The 14,699-nt window shown below is 34.8% G+C and overlaps 1 long non-coding RNA gene across 1 annotated transcript; it reads left to right on the top strand.

Moving 5' to 3' along the window:
- Nucleotides 1–131: 131 nt before the first annotated feature.
- LOC113703463 (uncharacterized) lies at nucleotides 132–3,618 on the top strand. Its single transcript, XR_003451456.2, has 3 exons — nucleotides 132–376; nucleotides 2,168–2,246; nucleotides 3,420–3,618. It is a non-coding gene; the product is annotated as an uncharacterized lncRNA (long non-coding RNA).
- Nucleotides 3,619–14,699: the final 11,081 nt, after the last annotated feature.

The following is a 14,699-nucleotide window of genomic DNA, read 5'->3' as shown; positions in this document are numbered from 1 at the left end:
TGAAACAAATTCGAGAGGAATCGAACACGAAACGCGCGGGAAAAAGAGTTAACCTTTGAATCAATGAGAGCCACACATTTTAGTTTCACATGGGTGCATCACACCAGATAAAAACCCTCCACTTTATCACCTCAAACAGCCGTGCAACTCTTCTTTTCCTTCTTCATTCCAGCCGTGCAACTCCAAGGAAAAACAAGACCAAGTTCTTCATTTTTCCTTCATCAAATCTTCATCAAACCTCTTCCAATTCACTCCAAATTCGAACTACACTTAACTAAACATTTAGAGATCCCATTGAGCTAAGAAAAGGAGCTGCTATCCATGGTTTTCTTGAGCATCTAAGGGGCCGAAATTTCTGCCTTCATCCTCTAATCAAGTAGGTGTTAATCCAACACTTAAATCTTACTTTATGAAGATCATCTTACATGTATAAGGTAGTATTTGTATTTGGGTAGCTTGTTTATGGTGTAAAATGAAATGGGTGGGCTCTATGAACTCCCACCTTTGTCTTGAGGACTGATCTCATGCTTGATGATGGATTTAATGGTGGTTTAGTGCTTAAATTAGTGGATTAATGTTGTATTGTTGGTAGAAAATCATAGGAGGTGCTTGGAGCAAAAGTGACCGTTTTACCCCTGCCTTGTCCGACCATTTTTGTGCACAATTTTGAGGTTCTAATGACTTGATTATATTGTTTACATGTTATTGTGAGTGTGTACAAAATTTCATTGAAAAATAACATGATTTGGTTGGTTAAATGAGTTGATTTCCAAAGTTAGCAAAACTGGAAAATGAATCCCGTATTGCCCAGGCAGTCATCTTGTATCGGCTATAACTCTTTACTCCGATGTCAACATTGAGTGCCGTTGGTGGCATTTGAAACTAGGCATTCCCAGCTTTCCATTGGTACCAAATGCACATTCTAGTTCCACTTGAGTGAGCAACACCATTCGATTGAAAATCACTGTCCTGTTTCGTTTCTCTCCAGGAGACAGGACAGGACTTGTATCTTCATGCTCAAAAACGAGCTGTTTGTGAATGGAATTTGAAAATGGTTTCTTCTGAGAAAATTCAGCTTTATGAGAGAGCTTTCCAACGCCATCAACCACGCCCAATTCCAAGTTGAATTGAGTGAGTTGTGGCCAAAGTTTGAAACAGCTACAGTGATAGAATTTTCCACTTGGACAGATTTGTAACTAACAATGACTTGGGACTTGTTATTTCGAAATTCTTGATGTAAATCACCTATCAAATGTATTTTGAATTCTTGCTAGACCTGATTATCATAAACGAGACATGTTTTAGGTATCTTCCCTTGGTCAAAAGTTTAGAAAAGGAAATTTTCATACACGAGGCAGCTTTGCCTTAAAAATTTGGAAACTTGAGTGATTTCGTTGAGTGACTTTCCGTGCATATTTTTCTATGAAATTTGACAGAGGAATAGCCCTTATATGGTAGTATAATCATACCAAATTTGGTGCCATTTCGAGTCTGTTTAGATGTTCAAACAAAGTCCCAAAGTTCATGTTTAAATCTGGAAATTCTTGATCGAGGAGGAATTTTTAGCCAACTTTGAGCTGCTATATCTTGGCGCTCAAAACTTCAATTCTTGTACCGTTTGTTTTGTTTTAAACTTTGATTGTAGCTCTAATTGAGTTCTAAATTTTGGAGGCTAGTTCGTATTGTGTGAATTTTGCTGGATTTTCAAAGATGGTCAAAAACCAACCCCGAAACTGTCTAAATGGTCCCAAGCAGCAACTTTGAGTCAATTTTTGAATACCTTCTGTTTGGAATCATGGAAAAGTATCTTCTAGGAACTTTTAGCGCTTTTGAAGAAGTTTCCAACGGTATCAAGCTTTCCAATTTTGGACCTACATAGTGCAAGATACGATTTTTCTAAAATTGACACCCAAAGCTGAAATTTGTCAATTTCTTAGAAAATGAGATTTTGGAAACTTGCCTTCTTTTCTCAATACCGATTGAACATTTTGAACTCGATTTCATGAAAAATATTAGTCTCTCTCTTTAGACTTTAAAACTTTACTCTTGAGCCTCGATTATTATTAATTAAGGCCCAATTAATGAATTCTCCTTAGATTGTATAACCTTCTTTGATAAGTAGGGGTTCTAAGTGATAGTGTATAATAGTTAATGGTTATTTGCCCAGGCGCTCAAGGGGACCTTCAAGAGGAACTCGAAGTGGACGCCTAGACATTTGTTTGAGTATTACTCTCTTGTTGCTATAGGTGAGTGTTCCATATAGGAATACGTAATTGGAATAAGTCTATGACATGCATAACCCATGATTATTAAGTGTTAAGTGCTATATGTTAAGTATTTACCACACTCATGCATATCTGAATAAGGTATACTTGAATTACTCGACATGAAATACCTGAAATATGTATATTTGAACTATTCGATATGAAATGCTTAAAGAGCATATTTATGTGATTACTTGAAATATTAGATATGAAATGCTTGGAGAGCATATCTACATGATGTGTTTAAATGATTAATTATGCTATGACAGCATAAGTCGGTTGGAGTGAATCTCCTCGACTCTTATGTGGAAAAAGTGAAAAAGGCCAATGGTGGCCTATTAAAATGACATATGTCTACCAATTAACCGTAATTACCACCGTTAACCGTTTACCGTTAACCATGTTTACTTACCGTTTTCTAATCTATTCGGCTACTTGCTTACTTGATTATCTGCTTACGTAATCACCAACTTACTTGATCACTTGATTATCATGAATCCCATGTTATATGAAGTTGTCCATCATTGTTAGGCGAGTGTGTACTTTACCTCACTCGACCTACTCAAATGATGAATTTTACCTTTTGCCGAATTACTTGATTACTTGTGCATGTTGTAAGCTCTAAGCTGAATTGGGCCCTGCTCATCGTTACTAACCTACTCGAGCCAGGACTGGGCTCGGTAGGGTAGGTTGGAACCTTGGGACACCGTTTCGGTATACTCGAGTATTACCATTGGAGGGATAAGGTGATGGCCAGTCAAACCGAGGGGATCCGGAAGTCATAAGGTGCAGATGACCGACAGAGTTCCACTGGAACACCGTATCCTACCGTATATGTTTACCTTGTATCATGATAATTGTTTCATGCTAAAATGCCAACATGAAATCCTGAGCTATGCCTGTGATATGCTCCATACCTGTTACCTGACCAATGTACTCATACCATGATACCTGTCTCATGATAAATGTCTCATACCATGATAAATGTCTCAAATTACCCGTACAATGATTATCACCTCATGATAACATGCCATTGTGTAACCTTGAACCATGCATATGATATGCCCAACTTACTTGATTTATTTGAACTGTTAGAGTGTCTTGGAACCTCACTGGGCTGTGTAGCTCATACCACGTTGTGGATTTCTTTTACAGGGTTCGAGACCAAGGGTGCTCGTGAGTAGTACTAGATTGTTTTCTTTTGAAAACTTTAAGTTATATTATAACGGATGGCTATTGTACCCTTTTCCGTTGGGTTGTATTTAACCTTGAAAGCTGCATAATTGTAAGTGTGAGATATTTGAAATACTTTAATTATGTATTGAGGTTACTTAAAGTATTTCGAGCTTTTAAATGATGGATTGTAGTGAGTCCTGGCGAGAGCTGGGCAGGCGTCCCGCGGATACCCTTTGGTTCGCCTTAGGGAGAAGTGGGGGCGTCACATAGATTAACAAATTTTCTTTTTTTTCCCTCTTGATTAATTAGTTACCGACATGGCATCATGTAAACGGGTCTTATTATTGAAGAGTACTCGCTATTTTGCTTCTTTTTTAAGATATTTAAAATTAACAAACATGTAATCACACGTAACAGATTCTACCAATATTTAAAAAAATTCATCAATCATCCTAAATCTACTTCAAAACGATAACATGGCGGACCGAAATTGTTCCTACCAATATTTTAGGGACTAAAAATTGCACATGTGCTAAATTTCCATGCTGTTCAAAGGCCTCCTAAATCAATGTAGTCTCACATTTTGTTCCCAAGGCTTCTTTGATATTCCATCCGTTTTTATTACAAATACTAATTGGTCAGCAGAAATTAATTCCATATAGGAAGGAAGGTTATATATGTTACTAGAAGGAGCAAAAGACTCTGTAGCAGTTTTATTGCTTCGTCAATGAAATCAACAATGTCCAGTCCAAGAAGGTAGGCAGGTTAGAAGTGTGTTAATAATATCTACCAGAAAATTTTCATTAAAAGCTCCAAATAATAACTTTTAAATTTTGGTGAGAGATAATACATAAACCCAATTTGTCCTCACTCTGCTTGTACAAACCCACATCAATAATGGCTTGTCTTGTAAATATAGCGAATACTGAACATGCACCAAGTTTATTATATGACTCCTTTTAAGTTATAGGTATCCCCAATCTATTCTTTCCTTTCCCAATTTGCCAATGTTTCAACTCGCGTTGCATATGAGATCATTCATCATTGACTAGCATAATTACTTTGTGCTAATAAACCTACAATGTGCATGACTGGTTCTTAAATGTTTTACACTGAAAATCTTCATTGCATTCTCTTTTAGGAATTGTCACTAAACACAAAATTTGGATTTGATTCAATTCACTCTAAAGATTTTTTTTTTCTAAACTTGACAAAATCTGGGTGAACAATCAATCATCTTCTCGTAGTATAGAGGGGCTCATGACTTTTTTTTTTTACAGCATTTTTGTAAAATCAAAAGATGTGGATTATGCTGGCAATTAGGAACAAAAAATGCAGATGATCTATGCATATGCATATGTTGGTAATCAAGAGCAACCACTGGCCTATTGGCTTGAGTACATTCTCATTATCTGGGAGTCTTGAGCTCCACTTTAACACACATGTTTCTGAAGTTGCTCTAAAATTTCGCCCGTGTTTATGATAAGTAGTACTATTTTATCCAGAAAACCCAAAAATGTAAATAAAAAAAAATAGTACAAGGATCAAAACATGAAGTTACTTAACCCCTTGATAACTTAAAACAAGGATCAAAACTGTACCATTTGATATTGAGCTTGCCGCAGAACCATTAGCAATTCCAAACTGTACTATTTGATCTTCAGAGATGAAAAGGCCCCTATACATCAAACTTGAAATGCAAAATCAACCAGTGTTTTCCTTAGCACTGGACATGACTTAATGCTTGTTCTTACTTCTTAAAACAGCAATTTTGATGATAGTAGAGGAATGGGTTAGATGGTACGAGAGAACGGAGTATAAATAAGAGCTATTGGGTTCAAACCTTCTCACTTACATTAGAAAAAAAAAGACAAAAAAAAAAAGAAGAGCGGCTTTGATGAAATTTCAAGGAAAAAAAAAATACACTTGCCGCAGAACCATCAGCAATTCCAAACTGTACCATTTGATCTTCAGAGATGCAAAGGCCCTCAAATATCAAACTAGAAATGCAAAATCGATGGGTGTTTCCCTTAGCACTGGACAAAGTTATTGCCGACAATTACATCAGGAGAAAACGCACAAAAAGTTATGTTAACGTTCCCCACCCACTCTTTGCACAAGTTAGCTCATTTTTTCAAGGCCTGCTTCTTCCCTTCCTCTCTCACCATTCCTACAGTCCATAACAGGGCAAGACTAATTTTCGTCATCCTCAACTAGGTTCAGACTATGGAAAGCATCACTTGACCGATGTCAGTGTGTGTAATAATAATTACCTACTCGAGATAAATATAAAACTGTATACAGTGATGAGCAGGATCGTCTCCACAAGGATTGGAAAAATTTATTTCTTTTCAAGTGAGAATTAATTGGGGGAGTTTGGAGATACTTGGAATTAACCAACTAAATTCAGTAAGATCAAAATAACACAAATAAAATAAAATTGAATCAATAATAGCAAAACTCTAGCAAGAGGAATAACTATCAGACAAAGTTCATAAACCGATGCAAGGATAAATTTAATTATTTATTGATAAATTAGTTCTAGCATAAAAACCAACTCTTCCTTATTTTGTCGATAGTCAAGGTACGATCGTTGACTATTTCTCTAATCAGGAAATAACTCTAGGTACGACCATAGAAGTTTGTTTACCGGATTGCATGAATAATTAGAAGAGTCTAATTCTAACCAATCAACACGCTATAAGGTCTCTTTAAGTTAGATTAGTCATTTTCCTAACACAAATCTAGTTATACCAGTTGCTCCCAAGATTAAAGCAATCTTACAATTACGAATTAAATCGATTCAATTAGCAATCAACTATCAAGTCAATTCAAATACCGAGCCCTTTGATATTTGAATAACATAATAGTCATAATTATTAAAACCAAAGAACGAATAAATACCAGCAAATAAAAGAAACAGTGTAATTGATTCGATCTCATAGTTTGTAGAACAAAGTCTTCAAGTTATCCTCAGACTAGAAATAGAATTTAGCTACGCATCCTCGAGGGAAATCCACAAGACTCCATTGATAACAATTGCGTATGGTTTTTCTCTAAAAAAACTAACGAAAGACAAGAGGGAAAAAAAAGAAACAAGTGACGGCCGTATATCCTACTTCCAAGAGTCGCACTCTGAAATTGTTGCTGGCCAACTCCACATCAAGCGGTCCGTCCTTTGCTTTTGTTTTTTGTTTCCCATTCGATCTCAACTACCAATAACATAACATGTTTCCTAAATAGAAAAAAGTAACTACTAAAAATACTATTCCAAGTTCCCTGATCCAATTCTAGAACTAATAATGAAAATTGAAGTTTTCAAAATCTTCCTTCAAAAATTAACCTGAGTTCGACTAGGATTTGGAAATCGGCCCCAAACGTACCACCATCAAATTAACTCTTGGAATGCTAGAAATTTGCTCATTTTGATCGCGTCTCACATAATTCTCTATAATTAACACAATTAACCAAATATCAGTAGAATCTGACAATTAAAACAATATTTGGCAAGAGTAAAGGGGAAATTAATCATAACAATTAATAACAAATTTCAACATATCATCACCCATTATGCAATCGTATGTTCATCTAAGAACCATCTGAGTCTCGAGATTGTTCAAGAAACTTCACAAGGGAACTGACCATTCAAACTCCAACAATCTTTAGGAAGCTCCTCTATTTGGATAATCAAGCATTTTTAAGATACCAGTAATGGATCATGTGCTTTTACACGTGAACATGAGCATGATATTTTTAGATTTTTTTCTTAGAATTTTCAAAAATGTAATTTGCACTCCATTTTTTTTGATACGGTACCACATATCTTAACAAATGAAAACTATATGATTTAAGTGATAGTGGGAGTATGATTAACAGAAATGTGACTACAAATAACATTTCTCAAAAGTTTTAGAAAATAAATTATTTTGTAAGAATAAATGTAATTGAGACAAAAAATGTGACATTTAATATTTATACTTTTTTGTATTTTTTTGCCATAACCAACACAAATGCATAAGCAATAAAGCATTATTTATCCTAAGAGCACATTTAATTTGTAACAGTATCAATGTTGTTGTCTTTCTGTTAAATTTGGATTATCTCAGTGTTCTCTTTTATGTCATTTGAGTTTAAATTTATAACTTGTTAACCAAAAAGGATATTTATTATTCATATATTTTTTTGAATTTGGTTTGCCCTAACCAATACAAATGCACAAGTAATAAAGTATTATTTGTTCCAAGAGGACTTTATTTTGTAAGAGTATTTATGTTTTCTTCTTTCTGTTAAATTTATGTCATTTGAGTTAAAATCTTTAACTTTTGAATAATTTGTTGTTCCCCTTTAAGTCACTCTATGAATTTTTAAACAGTAGTGAGTTTTTCTAATTATTATTATTTTTCGCTAATGTTGAATTCTAAAATGATCTATAGTACTATTATAATTACAATAGTATTTAGATATGTTGAATTCCATTGTTCAAATTTAAATAGCTTAATTTTGAAGAGAAATGTTTTCATTTGGTGAAACTTATTTATATTTATCATTTATGACATGATTTACGATTATAGAGTTTATATTTAAAAATTGTAAGCCGTTAAGCTTATTTATTATATAATAATCAAATTGAATTTGGAAATATTTTTATTCACCTTTGATGTACTCTTTGAAATTGGATATATATTTCATTAAAAAATTATATTTTTTAGTTTAATTCACCATAACTCAAATGATTGTTTCACCTTTATAACTATTATTGTTATTGGCATTGATATGTTTGATGCTATCAATTGTTACAATAATACCAATAATAAAGTTCATTAAATTTAATTTTTGTTGCAATTTAAACCAATAAATTCCTAACATAAATCTCTTTTCCTTCATCATACTCCAGCTCTTATTATATTTTGTGTTAAATTTTTTTACTTAATACTAATATATGCATACTAAAACGTGCTCTTAAGGCTTAATTTATTTTTATCCAAAATATAAAAAGATTCATAATACTTTTTAAGAGACTCATAGTACCAATTTATTATGCTTTATTTCATGTTCGAAGTACTCTTTAAACTTGGATATTTCATAAATAAAATTTGTTCTTTTTTTTGATAAATAAAAAAGTAAGAAATCTTTCATTTTTGTAACTGCTAGCATATTTGATATTATTTATTGATGAAATGCAATGCAATTTGTCCATTTATTAGAGAGGAGTGTAATTGTGGCATCACAAAAGCTAATTACACTATTAACCACTAAGATTCACGATATTCTTTTATAATAAATAAAATTTGTTGTTCTTTTTTCGATTTAATTCACCACAACTCATGGGAATGTTTTTCTTTTTTGCTAGTGTTGGCATAATTGATATTAATTGTTGATGTAATGCAAGTAATTGGTCATTCTTTTGTTGGTTTTTTTTGGACAAATATGAATCTTTATTGATAAAGAATTAAGCGAGTACACAGGAATCAAACAATTCCTACTTACATAAATTCTATCACTATTATAGTAATGCAAACTCAATCTTGCTGGAAACACACGAGACGATCCGAACTCCATACTTAGCTCCCAATTGGCTTTGGTCAGTGGGACTCCTCTCCAACTCACAACACTAGTATTCCTAACTGATTCAAGGACCATAGACACAATGGTCAGAGCAAAGATACATTTCCGTTGAAATATGATACAAATTTCAGAAAAAATATTTATATAAAGGACCAATAGGGTGCCAGTAGATGCCTAATGAAAGGCTGAGCTTCGTCCCTCAGGCCTCAACAATATTTTCCTCCATACCCAAGAACCATTAACAGGAATCTTTGCTGCCCAAAAGGAACACCCTTTCAAGTTGTTGGTATGAACCCATTTAACCCAAAGAGTATCCTTTTTACAGCAAATATGCCATATTTGCTTCATGATTAGACATTTGTCCCAAAGTTTTAAATCAAACAAGCCCAATCCTCCCTCCTTCTTAGGCATACATATATCAGTCCACTTAACTTTTGCACACTAATGAGTTCTAATCTCACCAGCCCATAAAAAGGAAGTTAGCATCCTACAAAACGTCTTGATGACAGATTTGGGAAGAACAAAAGCACTAGACCAAAAAACCTGAATTCCATTTAAGATGGATTTTATCAATTGTAATCTGCCTCCATATGAAAGTTTTTTACTAGCCCAACTATGAATTCCTTGTTCTATCTTATTTAAAATAGGTTGACGATATATAAAATCTCAGTCTAGTAGATATCAATGGCAAGCCCAAATAACTAACAGGGAGTGAGCCTAAAGGCATCTGCAGTGAATTGCAAAGCTGAATCTGCATATCCTCATTCACACCAGCCATGTATATCTGACACTTGTGTAGGTTTGGTTTGAGGCTGGACATTTCACCGAATTCATGCAAGGTTCTCTGAATCAACTGAAATGATCTCCTTGTAGCAGCAGTACGTAAAGCCTTCAGATTTTGGATATGAGTTAAGACTATCAAAGCTTTTGAATCTTATTTCTGGACACTCTGTCGTCTGACTGGGGTAACATATGTGTTAGTAGTAGTTTACGCCCTCGAGCAATCATCTTTACAACGAAAGAGGTGGACTTTCTTGCAACCTGTGAAACTTGGAGTACATTTCTGCAACCTGTGAAACTTGGCACACACTTGGAGACTCGTATAGAGTTTTGACAAACGCTTTTTAGATTATAGGTATAAATTATAGCATTCATGCGGGGGCATTATAGCTAGTCCGGGATGAGTTAAAGCCTTCAGATTTTGGAGATGAGTTAAAAGACTACCCAATTAGCGGCTTCTAAGCTGTTAAACAAGAGATCTACAACATTGAATGGCAGAGTTTCTATGCGTCTCTATAGTTTGAGCTCCTCACTCACTTCCCAGAATTCATCTTAACAGTTTAGTTAAAGAACGATATTCGACTGCAATTATTCATAGTATATGTTCTTGATCGGAATATATAACAGTGATGTTTCCAGACTAGTCGAGTTCAATTTGTAAATACTAACTTCTGAAATATTGCAATTTGTTGGGTATAATTGCCCTGCCTATTATAACTAACTGCGTATTTTCCCTTTATTTGTTCGTCAATGAAATGAAATCAATGTCCAGGCCGCCACGTTTTTAAGTTTAGACATCGATTGCTTTTGAACGATAGGGCGGTACGCTGGTAGCCACCCCCTTTATTTGATGGAAGACTGAAGAGTGAACGCATACGCCCCACCAACTGCTTAATAATTTCCATGATTTTGTAGTGTAACGGGTAGAGTAGCTTCGCCTTTCAAAATCACACTGCTGTCAGTCTCCTTTCCATTTAATTTCAATCATCTCTCATGCTTTAGTTTCTTGTAATTGATTATTTTTTCCTTTTTCTTTTTGACTGACTTTAATGGCTCCACTCCTCTTTTTTTTTTTTTTTTTGGCTGCAGTTTCTTTGTTGCGAATGAGAATTTTCCTCGTATTTCATTCTTAACTTTTAACTTTCTCACACGGCTTTTGACAATTCTTTTGTACTAGCATGTTGCCGTATAAAAATGACAAACATTAATTGACAGAACTTTAAGGTTGTGTTTGGATTGCATTTTTTTAGATTTTTTTGTAGAAAAATTAATGTAGTGATTTGATATATGTGAGGTGGAAAGGTGATTGGAAAATGTGTTTACGAAAAACGTAGCAATTTTTTTTTGAAAAATAATAATGTCCAAATATATATTGTCTCTTTGTCTCTTTCTTAAGCTGTTTCTAGGAACCAGTAGTGTTATATATAGAACTCACCATGGCAGCCCCGCACTTATAAAAAAAAAAATTTTTTTTTGTTGCCTATCGTGCACGGTGATTGGGTGATTTAGTTCTGCTACTGCCTGTTGATTTGGAAAACCTGGTTGCTTGATTTACTTGTTGAGATTGGTAGTTTTCAGTTGAGTTGTTGGGGCACTCTAGCTGTTGGTTTCTATTATTGATTTGGAGGGGCATTGTCAGTGATTTGGGTTGCCTGTTTGCATTGTTTCTTACCTGTGTGTGCATCAGTGGCACTGGTTGGGATATTTTGACTAGCATTTGTTATTTCTATTTGGTTGGCTGCCTGATTGGGAACTAAGTGCTTGTCATTGTGTGGCTATTATCAAATTTCTAAACTGCTTTTGCTGGAATTGCCGATTTTGAGTTGAGAAATTAACTGTCCAATTGGAGACATTTATTGAGATTTTGGGATGGGCAAGTTTTGTCAGCTTTTATGCAGAAATTTGGCCGCATTTATGCAGCACACCGGAATTCCTCCTTAATTTCCGCCTAACCCTCCACTGTTTTGACGACTTCAGGGAAGTACCGTTGCCCTTCTCCTTCCTTTTGCTGTTAGTTTATCACATTGAGGGCAATGTGTGATTTAGGTGTGGGGGGGAGCAAATGGGGGGTGCTAGCGTTTCTAGTTTTTAGGTGTTTTTCTTTTATTTATTTTTTTTCTCATATTTTTTTCTTTCTTTCTTTTTAGTTTGTTATTTGGCCATCTTTCGTGCATTTCCTTTCTTTCTTTTTAGTGATTAGTTTACATGTGCATGCCAAGGTTTGATGTTGGATTGTTGTCCCTATTTCTACTTTTGCCTAGTTTTAATAATAAAAATGTATCGAGTTAATGTGGTTGAATCCAAGAGCATTCCTTTAGTGAATATCAGTGATTATGTAGCTCTTCTAATTTTTGGTTAACTTCTCTAGGCAAAGGGAATGATTGTTGGCATTTTCATGTGAATTGGTCCGGTTATTAACCTTAGTTCTCCATGTTTGAAAATGAGATTAGCTGATGTAAATTTTCTTTTAATTTTTGTGTTATATTGAGTTTTTATATTATTTAGTGGTGAATAAGAGTTGACTGTACTCCGCTAGTCTTTACTACCGAGTAACCGGGGATCTTCACCAAAAGTGTCAATTCTCACGTCAAAAAGTAGTAATTACTATGAGTACGTGGTCACGTGGCGATCGAAACTGAGTAACCGGGCTCTTTCATCTAATAAATGTCAGAGTTCGCGTCAAAAGGCTCCAATGGCTAGCGACCAAGTCTTTTGTTACTATCGAAAAAAGCAAAAAAAAAAAAGAGAAAAAAAAGGAAAAAAAAAAAGAGAAAAGTAGAAAAATGTGATAAAAAAATGAAAGTTGTGTTAGTGTATAATAAAAGTCAGCTTGCCGATTTATGGATTTAATGTTGAGATTTTGATTAATAGTTGGACCATTTGCTGATAAATGTTGTGCGTCATTTCTTTTTCTTAGATTAGTTAACATGAAATTAGAGGAGTTTGTGGTTTAGAAGCTAACCGAAGTGATGTTTCTTGGATCTTGATCACCCATGCTTGATATATGTTTTTCTTGGTATCTTGGTAATATGGTAGACGGAGCAATGACCATTGTCAAATATTGGTGTTTGTTTGCTATTATCATGCTTGAGGGCAAGTATGGTTTAGGTGTGGGGGAAATTGATAGGTTGCAATTTTATGATTTATTTTATTATTAATTTCCTCTATTACCTAACCCGATGTGGATTAATTGTTAGATTCTACTCACTTTTGGCAATTTATATTTATTTCAGAGAGTAGAACAAAAATACTATAACCAAAAACCAGAAAATTGCAGAGGAGAAAGGGACAACCTTGCTTTCTTCTTAGTTTTTTCGTCTTTTAGCTTAGCCTTACTTTTCACTTTTTCTTCTTAGCTTTTAGTAGTTATTCTCCACGGATGTGAGGAGAAACAATGGGGAAGACTTTGACTGACAGGTGTCGAACCTGTGCAATAATAATAATAAAAACCTAAATACCACTAAAAGCAGTCAAAAATTAATTCCAGGTACTGGAGCAGGGACTCTAGGTGTGCAATGGGTTACTTGATTAACCCTGTTACCGAACAGTTTGCTGAATCCGATATACCAGAATTAATTAATTGACGAAATTTACTAAATAGTAGACAGTGACAAATAGGGTCGTCTCCTCAGGGACTGGAGATATTTGTCTCTTTTAAAGTCCAATTGGTAAGAGGGGGATTTCACCGATAGGCAACTAAAAATAATTAAACAATCTAACTAAAAATAAATAATTAACTAGCACAAATATAGCAGGAATTAAATCAAGAATAAATAAATTCTAGCCAGGGATACAACTACTCAGACACAGTCCATTTACCCGATCATTGATGCAAGAGAGGTTCACTTAATTTATTAATAGACTAGTTATAGTCGCCGACGAATTCTAACGACCAATTTTTCCTTAATTTATTGATAACCAAGGTACGACCATTGATTACCCCTAACCAGAAAATACTCCTAAGTACGACCGTAGGAATTAATTTTCCAATTGCATTAATCACTAGAAAAACCTAGCCCTAATCAATAACACGCTACGAGGGTTATTTAAATTAGATTGCACATTCCCCTAATGTGTAAACACACCAGTTGCCACTAATATTAATCAATCAAACAATTACGGATTTAATTTACTAAATTGGCACGAGATTAATAAATCACATTGAACATCGGACCCTTGACATTCAAATAATAAAATAATCTCATGAAAATTCAAGCAGATAACGTGCAAATATTAATAAATTGAGGAACGCGCGAAAACTAATTAGATCTCACAAATTTTCGGGACTGCGCCGTCGAGTTGACCCTTGACTAGATGGAAGGTTTAGTCACGCCGCATAATTAAATCACCACACGAATTAATTGATTGCAAAGGCATTGCGTTTTTACTAGAAAGCAAGGAATAAAAGATGTTTTTCCCGTTGGGAAATATTGTCGAACACCTGGCGTGTGTCAAAGGCTAGTCAAAAGAAAGAAAACTAGAACTAAACTAAAAAGCTAAAACTCAAGCCGTCCTTTTTCTGCTGTACGTTGTCCCCCTTTTAAGAACCAAGAGAAAGATGACTCAAAGCTCATCCAGTGGTCCCCACGAAATAGCACAAGTCTGCCGAATTCTTCTCCTTGTTTTGAGCCTCAGTGCGGTCCCCACCACTTAGCCACAAGCCTCCAAGTTTCTTCTTAGTTTTTCTGGCTCTCTACGTTGCTTTCTTCTTAAGAGCCAAATGCCTAAAGCCCTTTTCCTTTCCTCCGTGGTCCCTGCCGAAGTCAAAGGCCCAAGCCTTGAAGTTCTCTGTCGAAATCTCTGGTTGTAGTCTTCTTAGTCAACAAAAATAAAGGAATGGGAGTCCAGTTCTTTTCAGCACTGTGGCCCTGGCCTGTGGCTTGTTTGAAGTCTCAATTATCTCCAGAAAGACCC

This window comes from Coffea arabica, chromosome 8e (genome assembly GCF_036785885.1).
Source record: "Coffea arabica cultivar ET-39 chromosome 8e, Coffea Arabica ET-39 HiFi, whole genome shotgun sequence".
In the NCBI taxonomy this organism is placed as follows: Eukaryota; Viridiplantae; Streptophyta; class Magnoliopsida; order Gentianales; family Rubiaceae; genus Coffea; species Coffea arabica.
This window is presented reverse-complemented; position numbering and strand designations above follow the sequence as displayed.